We start from the raw sequence: 8,048 nt of genomic DNA on the forward strand, positions 1-8,048 counted from the left end.
GGAGTAGCAACACCTTCCTTGCTTTGGTGCTCTGGGAGCTGGCAAGTATTGCTGGCCTCCCCCCTCGGATCTCCCTTAGGCTAAGATGAGTTTCTTGGCTGCGGGTGATCCGTCACTAAAGCAAGGTTGGTAAGACCCTCTTTTGTCCCTTCCCCCTCTATCTCCGTAATGGCCTAGCCATTACAGTACTGTACGTCGTTCTACATCTGGACCTAGAATAGGTTAGGATGTGGAATTGACTCAGCCCCTTGCCGGCCGGCAGAGCTGCCGGCCGGCAAGGGTCTTATATTTTGAGTGCTGCCCGGACCTCCCTTGGTCCCTCATCCATGCCTGCCTGTAGAGCCAGACGGCATTGGTCAGGAAGCCTGAATTAGATTCTCCCCTTCCTTATATGCACTCTTTCGGATTGCCGGGCTTGGAGGTAGTGTACACTCTTATCCCGGCATCCATCCTATTTTTCTTCTAGTGCTGTACCCGACCCGGCTGCCGGCCTATGAGGCAGGCAGCAGGCCGGGTGTAGTCCTCTGGTTCTTTTGCTGCCGGCTGGCATCGGTCCTGTACCTTTGCCGGCCGGCTAATGTCAGCTCTTGTCTGCCGGTCACCAAGAGTGTGGCCGGCAGCTGGGTACTACCTTGTGTAGTTGCCGGCCGGCAGCCATTGCCGGCCGACATTGGCTGTTGCCGGCCGGCAATTGCTGCCGGCCGGCACATGCATTTGAACCAGAGTTCTGCCGCCTTATAGCTGTTAAGTAGTATACTTTAAAGCTAGTTATGGTGTGTGCCGGCCGGCAAGTGCCGGCCTGCACGTATCCTCCTATACTGTACTAGTATTCTTCAGTATAACATATACTGTATGAAGAAAACTATAGTATGGGTTTTGGTACAGCACTGTGTGTTCTAACACTATTGTGTTTTCTTGCACAGTCCTTTTCTGTTGCCCTACAGATAGGAAAGCGAGTTCTTTCCTGTCTATTATCCAGGATTTTAAAATCATTGCTTAGGTGTGAGCTTCCCCTGTTTCCTCTGGAAACTTTGCATTGGTTACTCTAGAAGAGATTAACCATTTGATTTTATTATCTGGAAGGCTGCAACAATGGGTTGTGAGGGAAACACAAGTGTGTGTCTTTCCTTTATGAATTGTTATGCTATACTATGCATATCCAGTGATATATAGTTCACTTGATACTCATGGAAATTTCTTCTCTTTACAGGAGGACCCTCCGAAGTGCGGAAATGTTTTCTGCAACGTCCGCAGCAAGAACCTCTGCGGACATGAGTTTTGTAGGAGACACGCAGCATGCGCTGTCTCCAAGGATGATCTCCAGTATTGGGACCCTCAGGTATGTACTGTGTGCACTAACCTGATTACTGAGGCCTTTGATTCCCCTAGGACGGCGGAATCAAGGGATATATCAAGGGAGAAGCTTCGTACCTGGGTAAGGGGCTTCAAAAAGAACACCTCTGGCCCTTATCTTCCAAGTGAGAAGATGAGGGCGTATCTTTTCCCTAAGGCATCAGCTGATGCAGTGATTCCCCAGCCTCAAGAGGAGATCCCCCAAAGTCAGATCCAGGCGGATGCTGAAGTCGCGGTCGCGATGCAAGACATCCAGTTGGATGACAGGATGTCTGACGTGGACGAGCGTTTGGAAGAAGACCTCCTGGTAGAAGGCCAGGATGAAGTTCAAGCCCCGGACGTCGTAGAGGAAGAGGTCGACGAGGTGTCGGCTACTCCGGTTCAGATTCCGGAGCCTATTCCCTCAACATCGGCCGGTCTTCCAGTAGAGCTGGGACAGGCCCTCTCTTCGATTGTTGGAATGATCCAACAAATGCAGAAGGAGAATCAGGAGAAGGCGGCTGCTATGGAACTGCGGATGCAGTGCCTTGCAGAATCACATGGGCCCCAGAAAAGGATCAATGTGAAAGACCTTCCCTTGTGCTCAGACGCTAACCCATGGAGGTATGCTGAGCACATGCCGATGACGACTGGAAAGATCGTCATCTCGGATAAGCTGGGCTCAGTTCCCCTAGAGGAGGTGGAATTCTGGCCCAGCAAGGCATCTTATCCGGACTGTTATGTCCGACTGAGAAAGGAACCAGCTTTAAAGGAGGAGACAGAGCCGAAGGAGGTCATAGTGATGGACCATGCTAAGGCTCAAGCTCTACTTTCATCCTCGATGAAGGAGAGGGGCTTCTCTAACTCGAAGGTAACTGCATTGAGCAAGAAGCTCCCTTCCTTTGTGTCCTCTCCTGCTAGAGCCTTCCCCTTTTTACAGAAAGGGTTTGCGGCTGTCCTTAAAAGCAGTCGAGGCCGGCAAGCCTTGCCCCTCCCTGGAGGAGTGTAAACCCTTGTCGCTGGCCCTGCCTATGGACCACAAAGACTGGAAGGACGTCCATCTGACGTTCTCAGTGGGAAAGTTGGAGGCTGATATTGCCAGACGGCAATTCGGCGAGGACCTCCCCAAGCTGTCTGACTTTCTTTTGCGAAGAGAGTTTGAGACAAAAGAAAGACTGGCTTCCTCAATGTCTCTTCAGACTACTCTTGAGACGATGGCAAGTGACCCCAAGGTCCATGAAATGTTCATGGTGGTGGCTAAGACTCACCTGGCCACGGTGACGAAGGACCTTTATGGCTTCGTCAAGGCGAGGAGAGCTTGTAGGGAGTTCGTGTTCACCGGGGCTACGGTGAGGCACGAGCCAAGGAAATTAATCTCCTCCAACATTTGGGGAAAAGACCTTTTCCCTACCGATGTGGTCAAAGAAGTTCTTGATATGGCCGCAGTGGAGAATAGAAACCTTCTCCAGAAGTGGGGCTTAGCTATCAAAAGAAAGTCTTCCCCGGATGAGGGTCCTCAACCAAAGAGGAAGACTATGAGGACTAGGCTACCGTCTCGGCCAGCCAAGCCCTCTAGACAGCAACAGCAACTGCAATTGCCATTGCCTCCAGTGCCCCAGATGGTGGCAAAAACCCCGACCACTTTTCAGTGGGTACCCCAGGACAGTCTTCTTCCTTTCGAGCAAAGCCTAGAGGAGCAGCCAGAGGCTCGTCTAGGCGGTCCCAAAGGGGAAGGGGATTCAGGGGTGGTCGTGGTCAGGGAGGCAAGACCTCAGGACGGCAGTCCAAGTGAAATGATACCGGTAGGAGGGAGACTGCTGAAATTTTGGGATCGATGGACCTTCGATCCCTGGGCCCACAGCCTACTCAAGAATGGACTGGGCTGGATCTGGTACAGCACTCCACCCCCGTGCCTTCGGTTTTTCCAACACTCCACCCCCGTTCTGGAGGAGTACGTTCAAGAACTGTTGGAGAAAAATGTGATCCGAAAGGTGAAGTCCATCAAATTCCAAGGGAGGCTGTTTTGTGTTCCCAAGAAAGACTCGGAAAAGCTCAGAGTCATTCTGGATTTGTCGCCACTCAACAAGTTCATAGTGAATTGCAAATTCAAAATGCTAACACTACAACACATAAGGACCTTACTGCCCAAGAGGGCATACTCAGTCTCTATAGACTTGTCAGACGCCTATTGGCACATTCCAATCAGCCATCGACTCTCCCCCTACCTAGGGTTCAGGCTACAACGGAGACTATACGCCTTCAGAGCCATGCCATTCGGGCTAAACATAGCCCCAAGGATTTTCACGAAGCTTGCGAGCGCAGCTCTCAAACAATTACGCTTAAAGGGAATTCAGGTAGTAGCCTACCTGGACGACTGGCTGGTGTGGGCAGCATCCGAGACAGAATGCTTGCAAGCTTCCAGTCAAGTGATCCAGTTCCTAGAGTACCTAGGCTTCAAGATCAACAGAAAAAAGTCTCGACTTTCTCCATCTCAAAAGTTCCAATGGCTGGGAATCCACTGGGACCTTTTGTCACACCGTTTCTCCATCCCGGCGAAGAAAAGGAAGGAGATAGCGGGTTCTGTCAAGAGACTTCTAGATTCCGAAAGGATATCAAGACGCGAACAGGAGAGGGTACTAGGCTCTCTCCAGTTTGCTTCGGTGACAGACCCGGTGCTAAGAGCACAGCTAAAGGATGCAACCGGAGTTTGTAGAAGGTATGCATCAAATGCGCCAAGAGATCTGAGAAGACCAGTGCCGCCTCGGCTACGTACTCTTCTCAGGCCTTGGTCCCAAGCCAGACATCTAAAGAAGTCGGTTCTTCTTCAGCCACCTTCCCCGTCGATGACGATTCACTCAGACGCCTCAAAGGAGGGATGGGGAGGTCACTCTCATCGGAAAAAAGTCCAGGGGACTTGGTCCAAGCTATTCAGGACCTTTCACATAAACTTTCTAGAAGCTATGGCAGTGCTCCTTACCTTAAAGAAAGTCTCCCCGCGTCACTCGATCCACATAAGATTGGTGATGGACAGCAAGGTAGTTGTGAGATGCTTGAATCGACAAGGGTCGAGGTCACCACCTCTCAACCAGGTGATGTTGGCCATTTTCCGATTGGCGGAAAAGAAGAAATGGTACCTGTCGGCAGTTCACCTTCAAGGAGTCCGCAACGTGACAGCGGACGCTCTATCCAGGTTCACACTGATAGAGTCGGAATGGTCCTTAGACGCAGGATCATTCTCCTTCATTCTGAATCAAGTCCCAGAACTGCAGGTAGACCTCTTTGCGACGAAAGACAACAAGAAGTTGCCCCTGTACGTGTCCCCGTACGAGGACCCCTTAGCGGAAGCAGTGGACGCGATGTCCCTCGACTGGAACAGATGGTCCAGGATTTATCTGTTCCCCCAAGACAACCTTCTGTTGAGGGTCCTCAACAAACTGAGTTTGTGCCGCTACCACATCCAGTTCTGACCCAGCGAGTCCAGAAGTCGACTGTCTGCGCTTCATTACAGAAAACCCGGACCCTGCAGCTCATGATTTTCTTCCCCTTGCGGTGAGAAAGCGTTTCGGGATTTCGAAAATGGGTGGCCTTTGTCAAGGCGAAGAGTCCGCAGGAGATCTCGACAGACTTCTGCTTATCTTTCTTCATCCACCTCCATGGTCAAGGGTTGGCAGCTAACACGATTTCAGTGTGTAAGTCTGCTTTGACGAGGCCCATTCTATATGCCTTCCAGGTCGACCTAGGTAACGAGATCTTTAATAAAGTTCCGAAAGCCTGCGCTAGGCTCAGACCTTCAGCACCTCCAAAGCCTATTTCATGGTCTTTAGACAAAGTTCTTCATTTCGCTTCTCTGTTGAGCAATGAAGAATGTGCGTTAAAGGATTTGACACAAAAAGTTATTTTCCTATTTGCACTCGCATCCGGGGCCAGGGTTAGTGAGATCGTAGCCCTCTCGAGAGAGGCAGGTCGTGTTCAGTTCCTGGATGGGGGGGGGGGAACTGAACCTGTTTCCGGATCCTACGTTTCTCGCCAAGAATGAGTTACCCACCAACAGGTGGGGTCCCTGGAGAATCTGCCCTCTGAAAGAAGATGCATCTCTATGTCCAGTAGAATGCCTAAAGGTCTATCTTCGTAGAACTTCAGACTTCAAGGGTGGTCAACTATTCAGGGAGAAACATCAGGCTCAAATTTATCTCTGAATCAACTCAGAGCGAAAATCACATATTTTATTCGCAGAGCGGATCCTGACAGTACACCCGCAGGTCACGATCCAAGGAAAGTTGCCTCATCCTTAAATTTCTTTAATTGTATGGACTTTGAACATCTCCGTTCATACACTGGCTGGAAGTCTTCCAGAGTGTTCTTTCGCCACTATGCGAAGCAAGTAGAGGAACTAAAGAGATCTGTGGTAGCAGTGGGTCGTGTTGTTAACCCTACTGTTTAACTCTGCGAGGAACAGTGGTCTTAATTGGGACGATTAAGTCCAGGGTGAGTGTGTAGGTACATACTGTACTACAAACTAAATGAGGGCACCGAGTGCCCACATAGACTGTTCCATTTCCAAAGGTGAACCTAGCATAAGTGCAGACATGTGTGCCGAGCGTTTCTAACGCTAATGTGATTGATTTGTAATACAGACTTTTATGACTTGATACCTCGGTATCTTAAAAAAGTGGCATTTGATGTTTTTTCTTTCAGATAAACAAGTTCTGTTTACTATCATACTTATGCTTAAAGTTTTGGGTTATTCTCTTTATATATATATATATATATATATATATATATATATATATATATATATATATATATATATATATATATATATATATATATATATATATATATAATTGTTGTTAACCTGTCTATTTATTGTCTGTCAATAAACTTGTTCTTGAGAACCTTGCGTCTCTTTCACCTGTGTCAATTTATTGGTATAATTGAGCATTTATTCTATGTACCTTATCTGGGATAATTCTAATAGAATTGTTCCTTTATGCAAGCTATGTTGCATTGGTTTATGATTCCCTTAACGAGAGGACTCCGTCCCATAAAGGGACGAGGGCGGTTTTACTAGTTTCTTCTAATGCGGATATAAACCTTTGTCCAATACAAGTATGGTGCGGATAACTGGTCGATATTTCATATTGACGCCGCGGTTCTTTACAAACTATGCTTTACTTAATATAGGGTGAGACCACTATATTAGCTTGCTTGGTAGTCATACATAGGTATATGTACTCTTCGAGACCTTCCCAGAGTCTAGTAGGACTCTTCCCTGTAGGGGGCAGGAAGCTCTAACATGGGTTATAGTTAGTTGAAAAGATGTATAACGGTAACATCTTAGGTCTCTAGGTCTAGTCGACCGGGAAATATTACTTCCGGGGAGTACGGCACGTTCTGAGAATCCACAGATACAGTAATGCTCTGGTATACTTCCATCAGGACGACATGGCTTGAGCCCAAAAAACGGATTTTGAGCGAAGCGAAAAATCTATTTTTGGGTGAGATGGCCATGTCGTCCTGATGGACCCGCCCTTGCCTTTCTAAGAAAGGGCTGTAGGACCCCTCCCTACATACAGTATCTGTAGCACCTCGTGTACGCTACAAGGAATACAGATGGCGCCAGGATTGGCGCCAGGCACGCTTACGATACGGGAGATAGGGAGCCTTGGGAGCGGCTCCCCCTTTTTCTTTCCCAAATTCGTTTCTTGCCAATTGCCCCTTGCGAGACGAAATCTCTGTCAGGGTGCAGATTGCCATGTGGCGTGTCAAGAATACGTCCTCTGATATGTCGCGATATCCCTTTCAGGAGGGATATTCGCTCCAGGAGTTAGAATTCTGGTACCTTAAGGTAAATTCTCTAGGAATATCGCCGTAGTTGTAATATACCCTAGGAAGCTACCCTATAGGAACTTCCATCAGGACGACATGGCCATCTCACCCAAAAATATATATATATATATATATATATATATATATATATATATATATATATATATATATATATATATATGTGTGTGTGTATATATATAGACACACACACACATATATATATATACTGTATATATATATATATATATATATATATATATATATATATATATATATATATATATATATATACTGTGTATATATATATATATATATATATATATATATATATATATATATATATATATATATATATATATACAGTATATTATATATTTATATATACACACACACACATATATATATATATATATATATATATATATATATATATATATATATATATATATATATATATATATATATATATATATAAGTATTTATATATATATATATATATATATATATATATATATATATATATATATATATATATATATATATATATATATATATATATATATGTATATATATATATATATATATATATATATATATATATATATATATATATATATATATATATATATATATTTATATTTATATTGTTGTTGATCGTAAGATAATATTTCGAAAATCTCCTATTTTGGCCTATGAATGTGTATAATATGTTTAATCGATGGGCACAGATGCAAATAAGAATCACTGGAAAAATCTCTCTCTCTCTCTCTCTCTCTCTCTCTCTCTCTCTCTCTCTCTCTCTCTCTCTCTCTCTCTCTCTCTCTCTCTCTCTTATATGAAAATAAGTCTATTCACATAAAACACTTTTTTCTGATGAAAACGCAGAG

This window comes from Palaemon carinicauda, chromosome 23 (genome assembly GCF_036898095.1).
Source record: "Palaemon carinicauda isolate YSFRI2023 chromosome 23, ASM3689809v2, whole genome shotgun sequence".
NCBI classification, from domain to species: Eukaryota; Metazoa; Arthropoda; class Malacostraca; order Decapoda; family Palaemonidae; genus Palaemon; species Palaemon carinicauda.